Source organism: Brienomyrus brachyistius, chromosome 16, assembly GCF_023856365.1.
Source record: "Brienomyrus brachyistius isolate T26 chromosome 16, BBRACH_0.4, whole genome shotgun sequence".
In the NCBI taxonomy this organism is placed as follows: Eukaryota; Metazoa; Chordata; class Actinopteri; order Osteoglossiformes; family Mormyridae; genus Brienomyrus; species Brienomyrus brachyistius.
The window spans coordinates 730,356-748,731 of NC_064548.1; the positions used below are offsets into that span (position 1 = coordinate 730,356).

An 18,376-nucleotide genomic window follows, 5' to 3' on the forward strand; every position below is an offset into this window, starting at 1 on the left:
GTTTCTGATGGAACAAGCTTTTTTGGAGGCATTTATTGGAAAAGTCGACGGAGTTGTCAAGCATCCCGAAGCAGCACTTCCACTAGAAGGTCCCAGAGTTCTTGTGCTTCAAGCACTTCAATTTATAAATACTCCGTTGATCTTAACAGTTGTGTGAAATGAGCTGTCATCACTCCGTTTTTGCTTTAGCAATTTTTCCGGTCTTTCCGCGGAAAGCCGGTCTCGTGTGTTTGCATGGGTGGTTCAGTGGTAGAATTCTCGCCTGCCACGCGGGAGGCCCGGGTTCGATTCCCGGCCAATGCAAAGCGGCTCTTTTAATAACTGTACACTCAGCGCTGAACTCCAGCTAATTCAGTCTTATCTCAAGACAGGTACTCCACATTTCCGCTCAACCCCTGGCAAGCGGAGCCCTGAGGCTGGCTCATTACAGTTCCCCTAGCTAAAAACTACACAGAGGCATCTCAGCTTCACACTTCTGACCGCCTTCTTGCCCATCCTTGCATCTGTGCACTTTCTCACACATTCCACTGTCTGACATATTGTCTTTGTTGAGCAACAGTCTCGTGTTAGCTTGAGAAGAGCCTCTCACCTGACTCGTGTACCGTACTATGGCTTAAAATCGGACACTTCTCATAGCTTGCTGCTGCTCCAGGTTGACATTCACTGCATGTGGCTCAGGTGGGGAGATGGGCTCCAAAGAAAGAGGCAGAAAACGGCAAGAGTGGAGCTCACGGTTGTGCCGGAATAGCTCAGTTGGGAGAGCGTTAGACTGAAGATCTAAAGGTCCCTGGTTCAATCCCGGGTTCTGGCAGCACGTGACGTGAGTCTGGGAGCTCGTCTCCGCCTTGGGCTGTGATGTACCCGCTGGTTCCATGGTGTAATGCTTAGCACTCTGGGCTCTGAATCCAGTGATCCGAGTTCAAATCTCGGTGGGACCTGTCATGGGCTCAGTTTTGCGCCCCAAGGCGCACTCTTGCCCAAAAACGTTTCTTTTGCACTTTTTGCATGTGGTGTAGCCGACCTTTTCTGCCGCTTGGCCGGTTAGCTCAGCTGGTTAGAGCGTGGTGCTAATAACGCCAAGGTCATGGGTTCGATCCCCATACGGGCCACGCTTTCTCTTTCTCCCGGTGGTCGGAGTGCTTGGAGATCAGAGGTAGGGAAAATGAAAGTGTCCGACGTGATTATAAGAACACAGTCGTGCCAGATTCACCTGCGTCGTGGTGAGAAAAAGAAATGGAGGATACACGCATTTCTCTTAGCTGACAATTCTGCAGCAAGTGGACTGGCAAAGTGTACGTCTACATACACAATTTGCTCAAAGAGCGTAGTAGTTCTTGAAGAAAAATCCAACCCGCACTGTAAAACCATGCTGCCTTCTGGTGTTGTTTACAACTTTCTGATGGAACGAGCTTTTTTGGAGGCATTTATTGGAAAAGTCGACGGAGTTGTCAAGCATCCCGAAGCAGCACTTCCACTAGAAGGTCCCAGAGTTCTTGTGCTTCAAGCACTTCAATTTATAAATACTCCGTTGATCTTAACAGTTGTGTGAAATGAGCTGTCATCACTCCGTTTTTGCTTTAGCAATTTTTCCGGTCTTTCGGCGGAAAGCCGGTCTCGTGTGTTTGCATGGGTGGTTCAGTGGTAGAATTCTCGCCTGCCACGCGGGAGGCCCGGGTTCGATTCCCGGCCAATGCAAAGCGGCTCTTTTAATAACTGTACACTCAGCGCTGAACTCCAGCTAATTCAGTCTTATCTCAAGACAGGTACTCCACATTTCCGCTCAACCCCTGGCAAGCGGAGCCTTGAGGCTGGCTCATTACAGTTCCCCTAGCTAAAAACTACACAGAGGCATCTCAGCTTCACACTTCTGACCGCCTTCTTGCCCATCCTTGCATCTGTGCACTTTCTCACACATTCCACTGTCTGACATATTGTCTTTGTTGAGCAACAGTCTCATGTTAGCTTGAGAAGAGCCTCTCACCTGACTCGTGTACCGTACTATGGCTTAAAATCGGACACTTCTCATAGCTTGCTGCTGCTCCAGGTTGACATTCACTGCATGTGGCTCAGGTGGGGAGATGGGCTCCAAAGAAAGAGGCAGAAAACGGCAAGAGTGGAGCTCACGGTTGTGCCGGAATAGCTCAGTTGGGAGAGCGTTAGACTGAAGATCTAAAGGTCCCTGGTTCAATCCCGGGTTCTGGCAGCACGTGACGTGAGTCTTGGAGCTCGTCTCCGCCTTGGGCTGCGATGTACCCGCTGGTTCCATGGTGTAATGGTTAGCACTCTGGGCTCTGAATCCAGCGATCCGAGTTCAAATCTCGGTGGGACCTGTCATGGGCTCAGTTTTGCGCCCCAAGGCGCACTCTTGCCCAAAAACGTTTCTTTTGCACTTTTTGCATGTGGTGTAGCCGACCTTTTCTGCCGCTTGGCCGGTTAGCTCAGCTGGTTAGAGCGTGGTGCTAATAACGCCAAGGTCATGGGTTCGATCCCCATACGGGCCACGCTTTGTCTTTCTCCCGGTGGTCGGAGTGCTTGGAGATCAGAGGTAAGGAAAATGAAAGTGTCCGACGTGATTATAAGAACACAGTCGTGCCAGATTCACCTGCGTCGTGGTGAGAAAAAGAAATGGAGGATACACGCATTTCTCTTAGCTGACAATTCTGCAGCAAGTGGACTGGCAAAGTGTACGTCTACATACACAATTTGCTCAAAGAGCGTAGTAGTTCTTGAAGAAAAATCCAACCCGCACTGTAAAACCATGCTGCCTTCTGGTGTTGTTTACAAGTTTCTGATGGAACAAGCTTTTTTGGAGGCATTTATTGGAAAAGTCGACGGAGTTGTCAAGCATCCCGAAGCAGCACTTCCACTAGAAGGTCCCAGAGTTCTTGTGCTTCAAGCACTTCAATTTATAAATACTCCGTTGATCTTAACAGTTGTGTGAAATGAGCTGTCATCACTCCGTTTTTGCTTTAGCAATTTTTCCGGTCTTTCCGCGGAAAGCCGGTCTCGTGTGTTTGCATGGGTGGTTCAGTGGTAGAATTCTCGCCTGCCACGCGGGAGGCCCGGGTTCGATTCCCGGCCAATGCAAAGCGGCTCTTTTAATAACTGTACACTCAGCGCTGAACTCCAGCTAATTCAGTCTTATCTCAAGACAGGTACTCCACATTTCCGCTCAACCCCTGGCAAGCGGAGCCCTGAGGCTGGCTCATTACAGTTCCCCTAGCTAAAAACTACACAGAGGCATCTCAGCTTCACACTTCTGACCGCCTTCTTGCCCATCCTTGCATCTGTGCACTTTCTCACACATTCCACTGTCTGACATATTGTCTTTGTTGAGCAACAGTCTCGTGTTAGCTTGAGAAGAGCCTCTCACCTGACTCGTGTACCGTACTATGGCTTAAAATCGGACACTTCTCATAGCTTGCTGCTGCTCCAGGTTGACATTCACTGCATGTGGCTCAGGTGGGGAGATGGGCTCCAAAGAAAGAGGCAGAAAACGGCAAGAGTGGCGCTCACGGTTGTGCCGGAATAGCTCAGTTGGGAGAGCGTTAGACTGAAGATCTAAAGGTCCCTGGTTCAATCCCGGGTTCTGGCAGCACGTGACGTGAGTCTGGGAGCTCGTCTCCGCCTTGGGCTGTGATGTACCCGCTGGTTCCATGGTGTAATGCTTAGCACTCTGGGCTCTGAATCCAGTGATCCGAGTTCAAATCTCGGTGGGACCTGTCATGGGCTCAGTTTTGCGCCCCAAGGCGCACTCTTGCCCAAAAACGTTTCTTTTGCACTTTTTGCATGTGGTGTAGCCGACCTTTTCTGCCGCTTGGCCGGTTAGCTCAGCTGGTTAGAGCGTGGTGCTAATAACGCCAAGGTCATGGGTTCGATCCCCATACGGGCCACGCTTTCTCTTTCTCCCGGTGGTCGGAGTGCTTGGAGATCAGAGGTAGGGAAAATGAAAGTGTCCGACGTGATTATAAGAACACAGTCGTGCCAGATTCACCTGCGTCGTGGTGAGAAAAAGAAATGGAGGATACACGCATTTCTCTTAGCTGACAATTCTGCAGCAAGTGGACTGGCAAAGTGTACGTCTACATACACAATTTGCTCAAAGAGCGTAGTAGTTCGTGAAGAAAAATCCAACCCGCACTGTAAAACCATGCTGCCTTCTGGTGTTGTTTACAACTTTCTGATGGAACGAGCTTTTTTGGAGGCATTTATTGGAAAAGTCGACGGAGTTGTCAAGCATCCCGAAGCAGCACTTGCACTAGAAGTTCCCAGAGTTCTTGTGCTTCAAGCACTTCAATTTATAAATACTCCGTTGATCTTAACAGTTGTGTGAAATGAGCTGTCATCTCTCCGTTTTTGCTTTAGCAATTTTTCCGGTCTTTCGGCAGAAAGCCGGTCTCGTGTGTTTGCATGGGTGGTTCAGTGGTAGAATTCTCGCCTGCCACGTGGGAGGCCCGGGTTCGATTCCCGGCCAATGCAAAGCGGCTCTTTTAATAACTGTACACTCAGCGCTGAACTCCAGCTAATTCAGTCTTATCTCAAGACAGGTACTCCACATTTCCGCTCAACCCCTGGCAAGCGGAGCCCTGAGGCTGGCTCATTACAGTTCCCCTAGCTAAAAACTACACAGAGGCATCTCAGCTTCACACTTCTGACCGCCTTCTTGCCCATCCTTGCATCTGTGCACTTTCTCACACATTCCACTGTCTGACATATTGTCTTTGTTGAGCAACAGTCTCGTGTTAGCTTGAGAAGAGCCTCTCACCTGACTCGTGTACCGTACTATGGCTTAAAATCGGACACTTCTCATAGCTTGCTGCTGCTCCAGGTTGACATTCACTGCATGTGGCTCAGGTGGGGAGATGGGCTCCAAAGAAAGAGGCAGAAAACGGCAAGAGTGGAGCTCACAGTTGTGCCGGAATAGCTCAGTTGGCAGAGCGTTAGACTGAAGATCTAAAGGTCCTTGGTTCAATCCCGGGTTCTGGCAGCACGTGACGTGAGTCTTGGAGCTCGTCTCCGCCTTGGGCTGCGATGTACCCGCTGGTTCCATGGTGTAATGGTTAGCACTCTGGGCTCTGAATCCAGCGATCCGAGTTCAAATCTCGGTGGGACCTGTCATGGGCTCAGTTTTGCGCCCCAAGGCGCACTCTTGCCCAAAAACGTTTCTTTTGCACTTTTTGCATGTGGTGTAGCCGACCTTTTCTGCCGCTTGGCCGGTTAGCTCAGCTGGTTAGAGCGTGGTGCTAATAACGCCAAGGTCATGGGTTCGATCCCCATACGGGCCACGCTTTCTCTTTCTCCCGGTGGTCGGAGTGCTTGGAGATCAGAGGTAGGGAAAATGAAAGTGTCCGACGTGATGATAAGAACACAGTCGTGCCAGATTCAACTGCGTCGTGGTGAGAAAAAGAAATGGAGGATACACGCATTTCTCTTAGCTGACAATTCTGCAGCAATTGGACTGGCAAAGTGTACGTCAACATACACAATTTGCTCAAAGAGCGTAGTAGTTTTTGAAGAAAAATCCAACCCGCACTGTAAAACCATGCTGCCTTCTGGTGTTGTTTACAACTTTCTGATGAAACGAGCTTTTTTGGAGGCATTTATTGGAAAAGTCGACGGAGTTGTCAAGCATCCCGAAGCAGCACTTCCACTAGAAGGTCCCAGAGTTCTTGTGCTTCAAGCACTTCAATTTATAAATACTCCGTTGATCTTAACAGTTGTGTGAAATGAGCTGTCATCACTCCGTTTTTGCTTTAGCAATTTTTCCGGTCTTTTGGCGGAAAGCCAGTCTCGTGTGTTTGCATTGGTGGTTCAGTGGTAGAATTCTCGCCTGCCACGCGGGAGGCCCGGGTTCGATTCCCGGCCAATGCAAAGCGGCTCTTTTAATAACTGTACACTCAGCGCTGAACTCCAGCTAATTCAGTCTTATCTCAAGACAGGTACTCCACATTTCCGCTCAACCCCTGGCAAGCGGAGCCCTGAGGCTGGCTCATTACAGTTCCCCTAGCTAAAAACTACACAGAGGCATCTCAGCTTCACACTTCTGACCGCCTTCTTGCCCATCCTTGCATCTGTGCACTTTCTCACACATTCCACTGTCTGACATATTGTCTTTGTTGAGCAACAGTCTCGTGTTAGCTTGAGAAGAGCCTCTCACCTGACTCGTGTACCGTACTATGGCTTAAAATCGGACACTTCTCATAGCTTGCTGCTGCTCCAGGTTGACATTCACTGCATGTGGCTCAGGTGGGGAGATGGGCTCCAAAGAAAGAGGCAGAAAACGGAAAGAGTGGAGCTCATGGTTGTGCCGGAATAGCTCAGTTGGGCGAGCGTTAGACTGAAGATCTAAAGGTCCCTGGTTCAATCCCGGGTTCTGGCAGCACGTGACGTGAGTCTTGGAGCTTGTCTCCGCCTTGGGCTGCGATGTACCCGCTGGTTCCCTGGTGTAATGGTTAGCGCTCTGAATCCAGCGATCCGAGTTCAAATCTCGGTGGGACCTGTCATGGGCTCAGTTTTGCGCCCCAAGGCGCACTCTTGCCCAAAAACGTTTCTTTTGCACTTTTTGCATGTGGTGTAGCCGACCTTTTCTGCCGCTTGGCCGGTTAGCTCAGCTGGTTAGAGCGTGGTGCTAATAACGCCAAGGTCATGGGTTCGATCCCCATACGGGCCACGCTTTCTCTTTCTCCCGGTGGTCAGAGTGCTTGGAGATCAGAGGTAAGGAAAATGAAAGTGTCCGACGTGATTATAAGAACACAGTCGTGCCAGATTCACCTGCGTCGTGGTGAGAAAAAGAAATGGAGGATACACGCATTTCTCTTAGCTGACAATTCTGCAGCAAGTGGACTGGCAAAGTGTACGTCTACATACACAATTTGCTCAAAGAGCGTAGTAGTTCTTGAAGAAAAATCCAACCCGCACTGTAAAACCATGCTGCCTTCTGGTGTTGTTTACAACTTTCTGATGGAACGAGCTTTTTTGGAGGCATTTATTGGAAAAGTCGACGGAGTTGTCAAGCATCCCGAAGCAGCACTTCCACTAGAAGGTCCCAGAGTTCTTGTGCTTCAAGCACTTCAATTTATAAATACTCCGTTGATCTTAACAGTTGTGTGAAATGAGCTGTCATCACTCCGTTTTTGCTTTAGCAATTTTTCCGGTCTTTCGGCGGAAAGCCGGTCTCGTGTGTTTGCATGGGTGGTTCAGTGGTAGAATTCTCGCCTGCCACGCGGGAGGCCCGGGTTCGATTCCCGGCCAATGCAAAGCGGCTCTTTTAATAACTGTACACTCAGCGCTGAACTCCAGCTAATTCAGTCTTATCTCAAGACAGGTACTCCACATTTCCGCTCAACCCCTGGCAAGCGGAGCCTTGAGGCTGGCTCATTACAGTTCCCCTAGCTAAAAACTACACAGAGGCATCTCAGCTTCACACTTCTGACCGCCTTCTTGCCCATCCTTGCATCTGTGCACTTTCTCACACATTCCACTGTCTGACATATTGTCTTTGTTGAGCAACAGTCTCATGTTAGCTTGAGAAGAGCCTCTCACCTGACTCGTGTACCGTACTATGGCTTAAAATCGGACACTTCTCATAGCTTGCTGCTGCTCCTGGTTGACATTCACTGCATGTGGCTCAGGTGGGGAGATGGGCTCCAAAGAAAGAGGCAGAAAACGGCAAGAGTGGAGCTCACGGTTGTGCCGGAATAGCTCAGTTGGGAGAGCGTTAGACTGAAGATCTAAAGGTCCCTGGTTCAATCCCGGGTTCTGGCAGCACGTGACGTGAGTCTTGGAGCTCGTCTCCGCCTTGGGCTGCGATGTACCCGCTGGTTCCATGGTGTAATGGTTAGCACTCTGGGCTCTGAATCCAGCGATCCGAGTTCAAATCTCGGTGGGACCTGTCATGGGCTCAGTTTTGCGCCCCAAGGCGCACTCTTGCCCAAAAACGTTTCTTTTGCACTTTTTGCATGTGGTGTAGCCGACCTTTTCTGCCGCTTGGCCGGTTAGCTCAGCTGGTTAGAGCGTGGTGCTAATAACGCCAAGGTCATGGGTTCGATCCCCATACGGGCCACGCTTTGTCTTTCTCCCGGTGGTCGGAGTGCTTGGAGATCAGAGGTAAGGAAAATGAAAGTGTCCGACGTGATTATAAAAACACAGTCGTGCCAGATTCACCTGCGTCGTGGTGAGAAAAAGAAATGGAGGATACACGCATTTCTCTTAGCTGACAATTCTGCAGCAAGTGGACTGGCAAAGTTTACGTCTACATACACAATTTGCTCAAAGAGCATAGTAGTTCTTGAAGAAAAATCCAACCCGCACTGTAAAACCATGCTGCCTTCTGGTGTTGTTTACAAGTTTCTGATGGAACGAGCTTTTTTGGAGGCATTTATTGGAAAAGTCGACGGAGTTGTCAAGCATCCCGAAGCAGCACTTCCACTAGAAGGTCCCAGAGTTCTTGTGCTTCAAGCACTTCAATTTATAAATACTCCGTTGATCTTAACAGTTGTGTGAAATGAGCTGTCATCACTCCGTTTTTGCTTTAGCAATTTTTCCGGTCTTTCGGCGGAAAGCCGGTCTCGTGTGTTTGCATGGGTGGTTCAGTGGTAGAATTCTCGCCTGCCACGCGGGAGGCCCGGGTTCGATTCCCGGCCAATGCAAAGCGGCTCTTTTAATAACTGTACACTCAGCGCTGAACTCCAGCTAATTCAGTCTTATCTCAAGACAGGTACTCCACATTTCCGCTCAACCCCTGGCAAGCGGAGCCTTGAGGCTGGCTCATTACAGTTCCCCTAGCTAAAAACTACACAGAGGCATCTCAGCTTCACACTTCTGACCGCCTTCTTGCCCATCCTTGCATCTGTGCACTTTCTCACACATTCCACTGTCTGACGTATTGTCTTTGTTGAGCAACAGTCTCATGTTAGCTTGAGAAGAGCCTCTCACCTGACTCGTGTACCGTACTATGGCTTAAAATCGGACACTTCTCATAGCTTGCTGCTGCTCCAGGTTGACATTCACTGCATGTGGCTCAGGTGGGGAGATGGGCTCCAAAGAAAGAGGCAGAAAACGGCAAGAGTGGAGCTCACGGTTGTGCCGGAATAGCTCAGTTGGGAGAGCGTTAGACTGAAGATCTAAAGGTCCCTGGTTCAATCCCGGGTTCTGGCAGCACGTGACGTGAGTCTTGGAGCTCGTCTCCGCCTTGGGCTGCGATGTACCCGCTGGTTCCATGGTGTAATGGTTAGCACTCTGGGCTCTGAATCCAGCGATCCGAGTTCAAATCTCGGTGGGACCTGTCATGGGCTCAGTTTTGCGCCCCAAGGCGCACTCTTGCCCAAAAACGTTTCTTTTGCACTTTTTGCATGTGGTGTAGCCGACCTTTTCTGCCGCTTGGCCGGTTAGCTCAGCTGGTTAGAGCGTGGTGCTAATAACGCCAAGGTCATGGGTTCGATCCCCATACGGGCCACGCTTTGTCTTTCTCCCGGTGGTCGGAGTGCTTGGAGATCAGAGGTAAGGAAAATGAAAGTGTCCGACGTGATTATAAGAACACAGTCGTGCCAGATTCACCTGCGTCGTGGTGAGAAAAAGAAATGGAGGATACACGCATTTCTCTGAGCTGACAATTCTGCAGCAAGTGGACTGGCAAAGTGTACGTCTACATACACAATTTGCTCAAAGAGCGTAGTAGTACTTGAAGAAAAATCCAACCCGCACTGTAAAACCATGCTGCCTTCTGGTGTTGTTTACAAGTATCTGATGGAACGAACTTTTTTGGAGGCATTTATTGGAAAAGTCGACGGAGTTGTCAAGCATCCCGAAGCAGCACTTCCACTAGAAGGTCCCAGAGTTCTTGTGCTTCAAGCACTTCAATTTATAAATACTCCGTTGATCTTAACAGTTGTGTGAAATGAGCTGTCATCACTCCGTTTTTGCTTTAGCAATTTTTCCGGTCTTTCGGCGGAAAGCCGGTCTCGTGTGTTTGCATGGGTGGTTCAGTGGTAGAATTCTCGCCTGCCACGCGGGAGGCCCGGGTTCGATTCCCGGCTAATGCAAAGCGGCTCTTTTAATAACTGTACACTCAGCGCTGAACTCCAGCTAATTCAGTCTTATCTCAAGACAGGTACTCCACATTTCCGCTCAACCCCTGGCAAGCGGAGCCTTGAGGCTGGCTCATTACAGTTCCCCAAGCTAAAAACTACACAGAGGCATCTCAGCTTCACACTTCTGACCGCCTTCTTGCCCATCCTTGCATCTGTGCACTTTCTCACACATTCCACTGTCTGACATATTGTCTTTGTTGAGCAACAGTCTCATGTTAGCTTGAGAAGAGCCTCTCACCTGACTCGTGTACCGTACTATGGCTTAAAATCGGACACTTCTCATAGCTTGCTGCTGCTCCAGGTTGACATTCACTGCATGTGGCTCAGGTGGGGAGATGGGCTCCAAAGAAAGAGGCAGAAAACGGCAAGAGTGGAGCTCACGGTTGTGCCGGAATAGCTCAGTTGGGAGAGCGTTAGACTGAAGATCTAAAGGTCCCTGGTTCAATCCCGGGTTCTGGCAGCACGTGACGTGAGTCTTGGAGCTCGTCTCCGCCTTGGGCTGCGATGTACCCGCTGGTTCCATGGTGTAATGGTTAGCACTCTGGGCTCTGAATCCAGCAATCTGAGTTCAAATCTCGGTGGGACCTGTCATGGGCTCAGTTTAGCGCCCCAAGGCGCACTCTTGCCCAAAAACGTTTCTTTTGCACTTTTTGCATGTGGTGTAGCCGACCTTTTCTGCCGCTTGGCCGGTTAGCTCAGCTGGTTAGAGCGTGGTGCTAATAACGCCAAGGTCATGGGTTCGATCCCCATACGGGCCACGCTTTGCCTTTCTCCCGGTGGTCAGAGTGCTTGGAGATCAGAGGTAAGGAAAATGAAAGTGTCCGACGTGATTATAAGAACACAGTCGTGCCAGATTCACCTGCGTCGTGGTGAGAAAAAGAAATGGAGGATACACGCATTTCTCTTAGCTGACAATTCTGCAGCAAGTGGACTGGCAAAGTTTACGTCTACATACACAATTTGCTCAAAGAGCGTAGTAGTACTTGAAGAAAAATCCAACCCGCACTGTAAAACCATGCTGCCTTCTGGTGTTGTTTACAAGTATCTGATGGAACGAGCTTTTTTGGAGGCATTTATTGGAAAAGTCGACGGAGTTGTCAAGCATCCCGAAGCAGCACTTCCACTAGAAGGTCCCAGAGTTCTTGTGCTTCAAGCACTTCAATTTATAAATACTCCGTTGATCTTAACAGTTGTGTGAAATGAGCTGTCATCACTCCGTTTTTGCTTTAGCAATTTTTCCGGTCTTTCGGCGGAAAGCCGGTCTCTTGTGTTTGCATGGGTGGTTCAGTGGTAGAATTCTCGCCTGCCACGCGGGAGGCCCGGGTTCGATTCCCGGCCAATGCAAAGCGGCTCTTTTAATAACTGTACACTCAGCGCTGAACTCCAGCTAATTCAGTCTTATCTCAAGACAGGTACTCCACATTTCCGCTCAACCCCTGGCAAGCGGAGCCCTGAGGCTGGCTCATTACAGTTCCCCTAGCTAAAAACTACACAGAGGCATCTCAGCTTCACACTTCTGACCGCCTTCTTGCCCATCCTTGCATCTGTGCACTTTCTCACACATTCCACTGTCTGACATATTGTCTTTGTTGAGCAACAGTCTCGTGTTAGCTTGAGAAGAGCCTCTCACCTGACTCGTGTACCGTACTATGGCTTAAAATCGGACACTTCTCATAGCTTGCTGCTGCTCCAGGTTGACATTCACTGCATGTGGCTCAGGTGGGGAGATGGGCTCCAAAGAAAGAGGCAGAAAACGGCAAGAGTGGAGCTCACGGTTGTGCCGGAATAGCTCAGTTGGGAGAGCGTTAGACTGAAGATCTAAAGGTCCCTGGTTCAATCACGGGTTCTGGCAGCACGTGACGTGAGTCTTGGAGCTCGTCTCCGCCTTGGGCTGCGATGTACCCACTGGTTCCATGGTGTAATGGTTAGCACTCTGGGCTCTGAATCCAGCGATCCGAGTTCAAATCTCGGTGGGACCTGTCATGGGCTCAGTTTTGCGCCCCAAGGCGCACTCTTGCCCAAAAACGTTTCTTTTGCACTTTTTGCATGTGGTGTAGCCGACTTTTTCTGCCGCTTGGCCGGTTAGCTCAGCTGGTTAGAGCGTGGTGCTAATAACGCCAAGGTCATGGGTTCGATCCCCATACGGGCCACGCTTTGTCTTTCTCCCGGTGGTCGGAGTGCTTGGAGATCAGAGGTAAGGAAAATGAAAGTGTCCGACGTGATTATAAGAACACAGTCGTGCCAGATTCACCTGCGTCGTGGTGAGAAAAAGAAATGGAGGATACACGCATTTCTCTTAGCTGACAATTCTGCAGCAAGTGGACTGGCAAAGTGTACGTCTACATACACAATTTGCTCAAAGAGCGTAGTAGTACTTGAAGAAAAATCCAACCCGCACTGTAAAACCATGCTGCCTTCTGGTGTTGTTTACAACTTTCTGATGAAACGAGCTTTTTTGGAGGCATTTATTGGAAAAGTCGACGGAGTTGTCAAGCATCCCGAAGCAGCACTTCCACTAGAAGGTCCCAGAGTTCTTGTGCTTCAAGCACTTCAATTTATAAATACTCCGTTGATCTTAACAGTTGTGTGAAATGAGCTGTCATCACTCCGTTTTTGCTTTAGCAATTTTTCCGGTCTTTTGGCGGAAAGCCAGTCTCGTGTGTTTGCATTGGTGGTTCAGTGGTAGAATTCTCACCTGCCACGCGGGAGGCCCGGGTTCGATTCCCGGCCAATGCAAAGCGGCTCTTTTAATAACTGTACACTCAGCGCTGAACTCCAGCTAATTCAGTCTTATCTCAAGACAGGTACTCCACATTTCCGCTCAACCCCTGGCAAGCGGAGCCCTGAGGCTGGCTCATTACAGTTCCCCTAGCTAAAAACTACACAGAGGCATCTCAGCTTCACACTTCTGACCGCCTTCTTGCCCATCCTTGCATCTGTGCACTTTCTCACACATTCCACTGTCTGACATATTGTCTTTGTTGAGCAACAGTCTCGTGTTAGCTTGAGAAGAGCCTCTCACCTGACTCGTGTACCGTACTATGGCTTAAAATCGGACACTTCTCATAGCTTGCTGCTGCTCCAGGTTGACATTCACTGCATGTGGCTCAGGTGGGGAGATGGGCTCCAAAGAAAGAGGCAGAAAACGGAAAGAGTGGAGCTCATGGTTGTGCCGGAATAGCTCAGTTGGGCGAGCGTTAGACTGAAGATCTAAAGGTCCCTGGTTCAATCCCGGGTTCTGGCAGCACGTGACGTGAGTCTTGGAGCTTGTCTCCGCCTTGGGCTGCGATGTACCCGCTGGTTCCCTGGTGTAATGGTTAGCGCTCTGAATCCAGCGATCCGAGTTCAAATCTCGGTGGGACCTGTCATGGGCTCAGTTTTGCGCCCCAAGGCGCACTCTTGCCCAAAAACGTTTCTTTTGCACTTTTTGCATGTGGTGTAGCCGACCTTTTCTGCCGCTTGGCCGGTTAGCTCAGCTGGTTAGAGCGTGGTGCTAATAACGCCAAGGTCATGGGTTCGATCCCCATACGGGCCACGCTTTCTCTTTCTCCCGGTGGTCAGAGTGCTTGGAGATCAGAGGTAAGGAAAATGAAAGTGTCCGACGTGATTATAAGAACACAGTCGTGCCAGATTCACCTGCGTCGTGGTGAGAAAAAGAAATGGAGGATACACGCATTTCTCTTAGCTGACAATTCTGCAGCAAGTGGACTGGCAAAGTGTACGTCTACATACACAATTTGCTCAAAGAGCGTAGTAGTACTTGAAGAAAAATCCAACCCGCACTGTAAAACCATGCTGCCTTCTGGTGTTGTTTACAACTTTCTGATGGAACGAGCTTTTTTGGAGGCATTTATTGGAAAAGTCGACGGAGTTGTCAAGCATCCCGAAGCAGCACTTCCACTAGAAGGTCCCAGAGTTCTTGTGCTTCAAGCACTTCAATTTATAAATACTCCGTTGATCTTAACAGTTGTGTGAAATGAGCTGTCATCACTCCGTTTTTGCTTTAGCAATTTTTCCGGTCTTTCGGCGGAAAGCCGGTCTTGTGTGTTTGCATGGGTGGTTCAGTGGTAGAATTCTCGCCTGCCACGCGGGAGGCCCGGGTTCGATTCCCGGCCAATGCAAAGCGGCTCTTTTAATAACTGTACACTCAGCGCTGAACTCCAGCTAATTCAGTCTTATCTCAAGACAGGTACTCCACATTTCCGCTCAACCCCTGGCAAGCGGAGCCCTGAGGCTGGCTCATTACAGTTCCCCTAGCTAAAAACTACACAGAGGCATCTCAGCTTCACACTTCTGACCGCCTTCTTGCCCATCCTTGCATCTGTGCACTTTCTCACACATTCCACTGTCTGACATATTGTCTTTGTTGAGCAACAGTCTCATGTTAGCTTGAGAAGAGCCTCTCACCTGACTCGTGTACCGTACTATGGCTTAAAATCGGACACTTCTCATAGCTTGCTGCTGCTCCAGGTTGACATTCACTGCATGTGGCTCAGGTGGGGAGATGGGCTCCAAAGAAAGAGGCAGAAAACGGCAAGAGTGGAGCTCATGGTTGTGCCGGAATAGCTCAGTTGGGAGAGCGTTAGACTGAAGATCTAAAGGTCCCTGGTTCAATCCCGGGTTCTGGCAGCACGTGACGTGAGTCTTGGAGCTCGTCTCCGCCTTGGGCTGCGATGTACCCGCTGGTTCCATGGTGTAATGGTTAGCACTCTGGGCTCTGAATCCAGCGATCCGAGTTCAAATCTCGGTGGGACCTGTCATGGGCTCAGTTTTGCGCCCCAAGGCGCACTCTTGCCCAAAAACGTTTCTTTTGCACTTTTTGCATGTGGTGTAGCCGACCTTTTCTGCCGCTTGGCCGGTTAGCTCAGCTGGTTAGAGCGTGGTGCTAATAACGCCAAGGTCATGGGTTCGATCCCCATACGGGCCACGCTTTGTCTTTCTCCCGGTGGTCGGAGTGCTTGGAGATCAGAGGTAAGGAAAATGAAAGTGTCCGACGTGATTATAAGAACACAGTCGTGCCAGATTCACCTGCGTCGTGGTGAGAAAAAGAAATGGAGGATACACGCATTTCTCTTAGCTGACAATTCTGCAGCAAGTGGACTGGCAAAGTGTACGTCTACATACACAATTTGCTCAAAGAGCGTAGTAGTACTTGAAGAAAAATCCAACCCGCACTGTAAAACCATGCTGCCTTCTGGTGTTGTTTACAAGTATCTGATGGAACGAACTTTTTTGGAGGCATTTATTGGAAAAGTCGACGGAGTTGTCAAGCATCCCGAAGCAGCACTTCCACTAGAAGGTCCCAGAGTTCTTGTGCTTCAAGCACTTCAATTTATAAATACTCCGTTGATCTTAACAGTTGTGTGAAATGAGCTGTCATCACTCCGTTTTTGCTTTAGCAATTTTTCCGGTCTTTTGGCGGAAAGCCAGTCTCGTGTGTTTGCATTGGTGGTTCAGTGGTAGAATTCTCGCCTGCCACGTGGGAGGCCCGGGTTCGATTCCCGGCCAATGCAAAGCAGCTCTTTTAATAACTGTACACTCAGCGCTGAACTCCAGCTAATTCAGTCTTATCTCAAGACAGGTACTCCACATTTCCGCTCAACCCCTGGCAAGCGGAGCCCTGAGGCTGGCTCATTACAGTTCCCCTAGCTAAAAACTACACAGAGGCATCTCAGCTTCACACTTCTGACCGCCTTCTTGCCCATCCTTGCATCTGTGCACTTTCTCACACATTCCACTGTCTGACATATTGTCTTTGTTGAGCAACAGTCTCGTGTTAGCTTGAGAAGAGCCTCTCACCTGACTCGTGTACCGTACTATGGCTTAAAATCGGACACTTCTCATAGCTTGCTGCTGCTCCAGGTTGACATTCACTGCATGTGGCTCAGGTGGGGAGATGGGCTCCAAAGAAAGAGGCAGAAAACGGAAAGAGTGGAGCTCATGGTTGTGCCGGAATAGCTCAGTTGGGCGAGCGTTAGACTGAAGATCTAAAGGTCCCTGGTTCAATCCCGGGTTCTGGCAGCACGTGACGTGAGTCTTGGAGCTTGTCTCCGCCTTGGGCTGCGATGTACCCGCTGGTTCCCTGGTGTAATGGTTAGCGCTCTGAATCCAGCGATCCGAGTTCAAATCTCGGTGGGACCTGTCATGGGCTCAGTTTTGCGCCCCAAGGCGCACTCTTGCCCAAAAACGTTTCTTTTGCACTTTTTGCATGTGGTGTAGCCGACCTTTTCTGCCGCTTGGCCGGTTAGCTCAGCTGGTTAGAGCGTGGTGCTAATAACGCCAAGGTCATGGGTTCGATCCCCATACGGGCCACGCTTTCTCTTTCTCCCGGTGGTCAGAGTGCTTGGAGATCAGAGGTAAGGAAAATGAAAGTGTCCGACGTGATTATAAGAACACAGTCGTGCCAGATTCACCTGCGTCGTGGTGAGAAAAAGAAATGGAGGATACACGCATTTCTCTTAGCTGACAATTCTGCAGCAAGTGGACTGGCAAAGTGTACGTCTACATACACAATTTGCTCAAAGAGCGTAGTAGTACTTGAAGAAAAATCCAACCCGCACTGTAAAACCATGCTGCCTTCTGGTGTTGTTTACAACTTTCTGATGGAACGAGCTTTTTTGGAGGCATTTATTGGAAAAGTCGACGGAGTTGTCAAGCATCCCGAAGCAGCACTTCCACTAGAAGGTCCCAGAGTTCTTGTGCTTCAAGCACTTCAATTTATAAATACTCCGTTGATCTTAACAGTTGTGTGAAATGAGCTGTCATCACTCCGTTTTTGCTTTAGCAATTTTTCCGGTCTTTCGGCGGAAAGCCGGTCTTGTGTGTTTGCATGGGTGGTTCAGTGGTAGAATTCTCGCCTGCCACGCGGGAGGCCCGGGTTCGATTCCCGGCCAATGCAAAGCGGCTCTTTTAATAACTGTACACTCAGCGCTGAACTCCAGCTAATTCAGTCTTATCTCAAGACAGGTACTCCACATTTCCGCTCAACCCCTGGCAAGCGGAGCCCTGAGGCTGGCTCATTACAGTTCCCCTAGCTAAAAACTACACAGAGGCATCTCAGCTTCACACTTCTGACCGCCTTCTTGCCCATCCTTGCATCTGTGCACTTTCTCACACATTCCACTGTCTGACATATTGTCTTTGTTGAGCAACAGTCTCATGTTAGCTTGAGAAGAGCCTCTCACCTGACTCGTGTACCGTACTATGGCTTAAAATCGGACACTTCTCATAGCTTGCTGCTGCTCCAGGTTGACATTCACTGCATGTGGCTCAGGTGGGGAGATGGGCTCCAAAGAAAGAGGCAGAAAACGGCAAGAGTGGAGCTCACGGTTGTGCCGGAATAGCTCAGTTGGGAGAGCGTTAGACTGAAGATCTAAAGGTCCCTGGTTCAATCCCATGTTCTGGCAGCACGTGACGTGAGTCTTGGAGCTCGTCTCCGCCTTGGGCTGCGATGTACCCGCTGGTTCCATGGTGTAATGGTTAGCACTCTGGGCTCTGAATCCAGCGATCCGAGTTCAAATCTCGGTGGGACCTGTCATGGGCTCAGTTTTGCGCCCCAAGGCGCACTCTTGCCCAAAAACGTTTCTTTTGCACTTTTTGCATGTGGTGTAGCCGACCTTTTCTGCCGCTTGGCCGGTTAGCTCAGCTGGTTAGAGCGTGGTGCTAATAACGCCAAGGTCATGGGTTCGATCCCCATACGGGCCACGCTTTGTCTTTCTCCCGGTGGTCGGAGTGCTTGGAGATCAGAGGTAAGGAAAATGAAAGTGTCCGACGTGATTATAAGAACACAGTCGTGCCAGATTCACCTGCGTCGTGGTGAGAAAAAGAAATGGAGGATACACGCATTTCTCTTAGCTGACAATTCTGCAGCAAGTGGACTGGCAAAGTGTACGTCTACATACACAATTTGCTCAAAGAGCGTAGTAGTACTTGAAGAAAAATCCAACCCGCACTGTAAAACCATGCTGCCTTCTGGTGTTGTTTACAAGTATCTGATGGAACGAACTTTTTTGGAGGCATTTATTGGAAAAGTCGACGGAGTTGTCAAGCATCCCGAAGCAGCACTTCCACTAGAAGGTCCCAGAGTTCTTGTGCTTCAAGCACTTCAATTTATAAATACTCCGTTGATCTTAACAGTTGTGTGAAATGAGCTGTCATCACTCCGTTTTTGCTTTAGCAATTTTTCCGGTCTTTCTGCGGAAAGCCGGTCTCGTGTGTTTGCATGGGTGGTTCAGTGGTAGAATTCTCGCCTGCCACGCGGGAGGCCCGGGTTCGATTCCCGGCCAATG

At 49.7% G+C, this 18,376-nt stretch overlaps 29 non-coding genes across 29 annotated transcripts; all 29 read left to right on the top strand.

Moving 5' to 3' along the window:
- The first annotated feature begins 738 nt into the window (after positions 1-738).
- trnaf-gaa (transfer RNA phenylalanine (anticodon GAA)) lies at positions 739-811 on the top strand. Its single transcript has one exon. It is a non-coding gene; the product is annotated as a tRNA-Phe (tRNA).
- Positions 812-1,035: 224 nt separating this feature from the next.
- On the top strand, positions 1,036-1,109 carry trnai-aau (transfer RNA isoleucine (anticodon AAU)). Its single transcript has one exon. It is a non-coding gene; the product is annotated as a tRNA-Ile (tRNA).
- Positions 1,110-2,130: 1,021 nt separating this feature from the next.
- trnaf-gaa (transfer RNA phenylalanine (anticodon GAA)) lies at positions 2,131-2,203 on the top strand. The gene has a single exon. It is a non-coding gene; the product is annotated as a tRNA-Phe (tRNA).
- A 55-nt stretch (positions 2,204-2,258) lies between these two features.
- trnaq-cug (transfer RNA glutamine (anticodon CUG)) lies at positions 2,259-2,330 on the top strand. Its single transcript has one exon. It is a non-coding gene; the product is annotated as a tRNA-Gln (tRNA).
- A 97-nt stretch (positions 2,331-2,427) lies between these two features.
- trnai-aau (transfer RNA isoleucine (anticodon AAU)) lies at positions 2,428-2,501 on the top strand. Its single transcript has one exon. It is a non-coding gene; the product is annotated as a tRNA-Ile (tRNA).
- A 1,021-nt stretch (positions 2,502-3,522) lies between these two features.
- On the top strand, positions 3,523-3,595 carry trnaf-gaa (transfer RNA phenylalanine (anticodon GAA)). The gene has a single exon. It is a non-coding gene; the product is annotated as a tRNA-Phe (tRNA).
- A 224-nt stretch (positions 3,596-3,819) lies between these two features.
- trnai-aau (transfer RNA isoleucine (anticodon AAU)) lies at positions 3,820-3,893 on the top strand. Its single transcript has one exon. It is a non-coding gene; the product is annotated as a tRNA-Ile (tRNA).
- A 1,149-nt stretch (positions 3,894-5,042) lies between these two features.
- Positions 5,043-5,114, top strand: trnaq-cug (transfer RNA glutamine (anticodon CUG)). Its single transcript has one exon. It is a non-coding gene; the product is annotated as a tRNA-Gln (tRNA).
- A 97-nt stretch (positions 5,115-5,211) lies between these two features.
- trnai-aau (transfer RNA isoleucine (anticodon AAU)) lies at positions 5,212-5,285 on the top strand. The gene has a single exon. It is a non-coding gene; the product is annotated as a tRNA-Ile (tRNA).
- A 515-nt stretch (positions 5,286-5,800) lies between these two features.
- Positions 5,801-5,871, top strand: trnag-gcc (transfer RNA glycine (anticodon GCC)). The gene has a single exon. It is a non-coding gene; the product is annotated as a tRNA-Gly (tRNA).
- Positions 5,872-6,596: 725 nt separating this feature from the next.
- Positions 6,597-6,670, top strand: trnai-aau (transfer RNA isoleucine (anticodon AAU)). The gene has a single exon. It is a non-coding gene; the product is annotated as a tRNA-Ile (tRNA).
- Positions 6,671-7,691: 1,021 nt separating this feature from the next.
- On the top strand, positions 7,692-7,764 carry trnaf-gaa (transfer RNA phenylalanine (anticodon GAA)). Its single transcript has one exon. It is a non-coding gene; the product is annotated as a tRNA-Phe (tRNA).
- A 55-nt stretch (positions 7,765-7,819) lies between these two features.
- trnaq-cug (transfer RNA glutamine (anticodon CUG)) lies at positions 7,820-7,891 on the top strand. Its single transcript has one exon. It is a non-coding gene; the product is annotated as a tRNA-Gln (tRNA).
- Positions 7,892-7,988: 97 nt separating this feature from the next.
- Positions 7,989-8,062, top strand: trnai-aau (transfer RNA isoleucine (anticodon AAU)). Its single transcript has one exon. It is a non-coding gene; the product is annotated as a tRNA-Ile (tRNA).
- Positions 8,063-9,083: 1,021 nt separating this feature from the next.
- Positions 9,084-9,156, top strand: trnaf-gaa (transfer RNA phenylalanine (anticodon GAA)). The gene has a single exon. It is a non-coding gene; the product is annotated as a tRNA-Phe (tRNA).
- Positions 9,157-9,211: 55 nt separating this feature from the next.
- trnaq-cug (transfer RNA glutamine (anticodon CUG)) lies at positions 9,212-9,283 on the top strand. The gene has a single exon. It is a non-coding gene; the product is annotated as a tRNA-Gln (tRNA).
- A 97-nt stretch (positions 9,284-9,380) lies between these two features.
- On the top strand, positions 9,381-9,454 carry trnai-aau (transfer RNA isoleucine (anticodon AAU)). The gene has a single exon. It is a non-coding gene; the product is annotated as a tRNA-Ile (tRNA).
- A 1,021-nt stretch (positions 9,455-10,475) lies between these two features.
- trnaf-gaa (transfer RNA phenylalanine (anticodon GAA)) lies at positions 10,476-10,548 on the top strand. Its single transcript has one exon. It is a non-coding gene; the product is annotated as a tRNA-Phe (tRNA).
- Positions 10,549-10,772: 224 nt separating this feature from the next.
- On the top strand, positions 10,773-10,846 carry trnai-aau (transfer RNA isoleucine (anticodon AAU)). Its single transcript has one exon. It is a non-coding gene; the product is annotated as a tRNA-Ile (tRNA).
- Positions 10,847-11,995: 1,149 nt separating this feature from the next.
- Positions 11,996-12,067, top strand: trnaq-cug (transfer RNA glutamine (anticodon CUG)). Its single transcript has one exon. It is a non-coding gene; the product is annotated as a tRNA-Gln (tRNA).
- A 97-nt stretch (positions 12,068-12,164) lies between these two features.
- On the top strand, positions 12,165-12,238 carry trnai-aau (transfer RNA isoleucine (anticodon AAU)). The gene has a single exon. It is a non-coding gene; the product is annotated as a tRNA-Ile (tRNA).
- A 1,311-nt stretch (positions 12,239-13,549) lies between these two features.
- trnai-aau (transfer RNA isoleucine (anticodon AAU)) lies at positions 13,550-13,623 on the top strand. The gene has a single exon. It is a non-coding gene; the product is annotated as a tRNA-Ile (tRNA).
- A 1,021-nt stretch (positions 13,624-14,644) lies between these two features.
- On the top strand, positions 14,645-14,717 carry trnaf-gaa (transfer RNA phenylalanine (anticodon GAA)). Its single transcript has one exon. It is a non-coding gene; the product is annotated as a tRNA-Phe (tRNA).
- Positions 14,718-14,772: 55 nt separating this feature from the next.
- On the top strand, positions 14,773-14,844 carry trnaq-cug (transfer RNA glutamine (anticodon CUG)). The gene has a single exon. It is a non-coding gene; the product is annotated as a tRNA-Gln (tRNA).
- A 97-nt stretch (positions 14,845-14,941) lies between these two features.
- trnai-aau (transfer RNA isoleucine (anticodon AAU)) lies at positions 14,942-15,015 on the top strand. The gene has a single exon. It is a non-coding gene; the product is annotated as a tRNA-Ile (tRNA).
- A 515-nt stretch (positions 15,016-15,530) lies between these two features.
- Positions 15,531-15,601, top strand: trnag-gcc (transfer RNA glycine (anticodon GCC)). Its single transcript has one exon. It is a non-coding gene; the product is annotated as a tRNA-Gly (tRNA).
- A 725-nt stretch (positions 15,602-16,326) lies between these two features.
- On the top strand, positions 16,327-16,400 carry trnai-aau (transfer RNA isoleucine (anticodon AAU)). Its single transcript has one exon. It is a non-coding gene; the product is annotated as a tRNA-Ile (tRNA).
- A 1,149-nt stretch (positions 16,401-17,549) lies between these two features.
- On the top strand, positions 17,550-17,621 carry trnaq-cug (transfer RNA glutamine (anticodon CUG)). Its single transcript has one exon. It is a non-coding gene; the product is annotated as a tRNA-Gln (tRNA).
- A 97-nt stretch (positions 17,622-17,718) lies between these two features.
- trnai-aau (transfer RNA isoleucine (anticodon AAU)) lies at positions 17,719-17,792 on the top strand. The gene has a single exon. It is a non-coding gene; the product is annotated as a tRNA-Ile (tRNA).
- Positions 17,793-18,376: the final 584 nt, after the last annotated feature.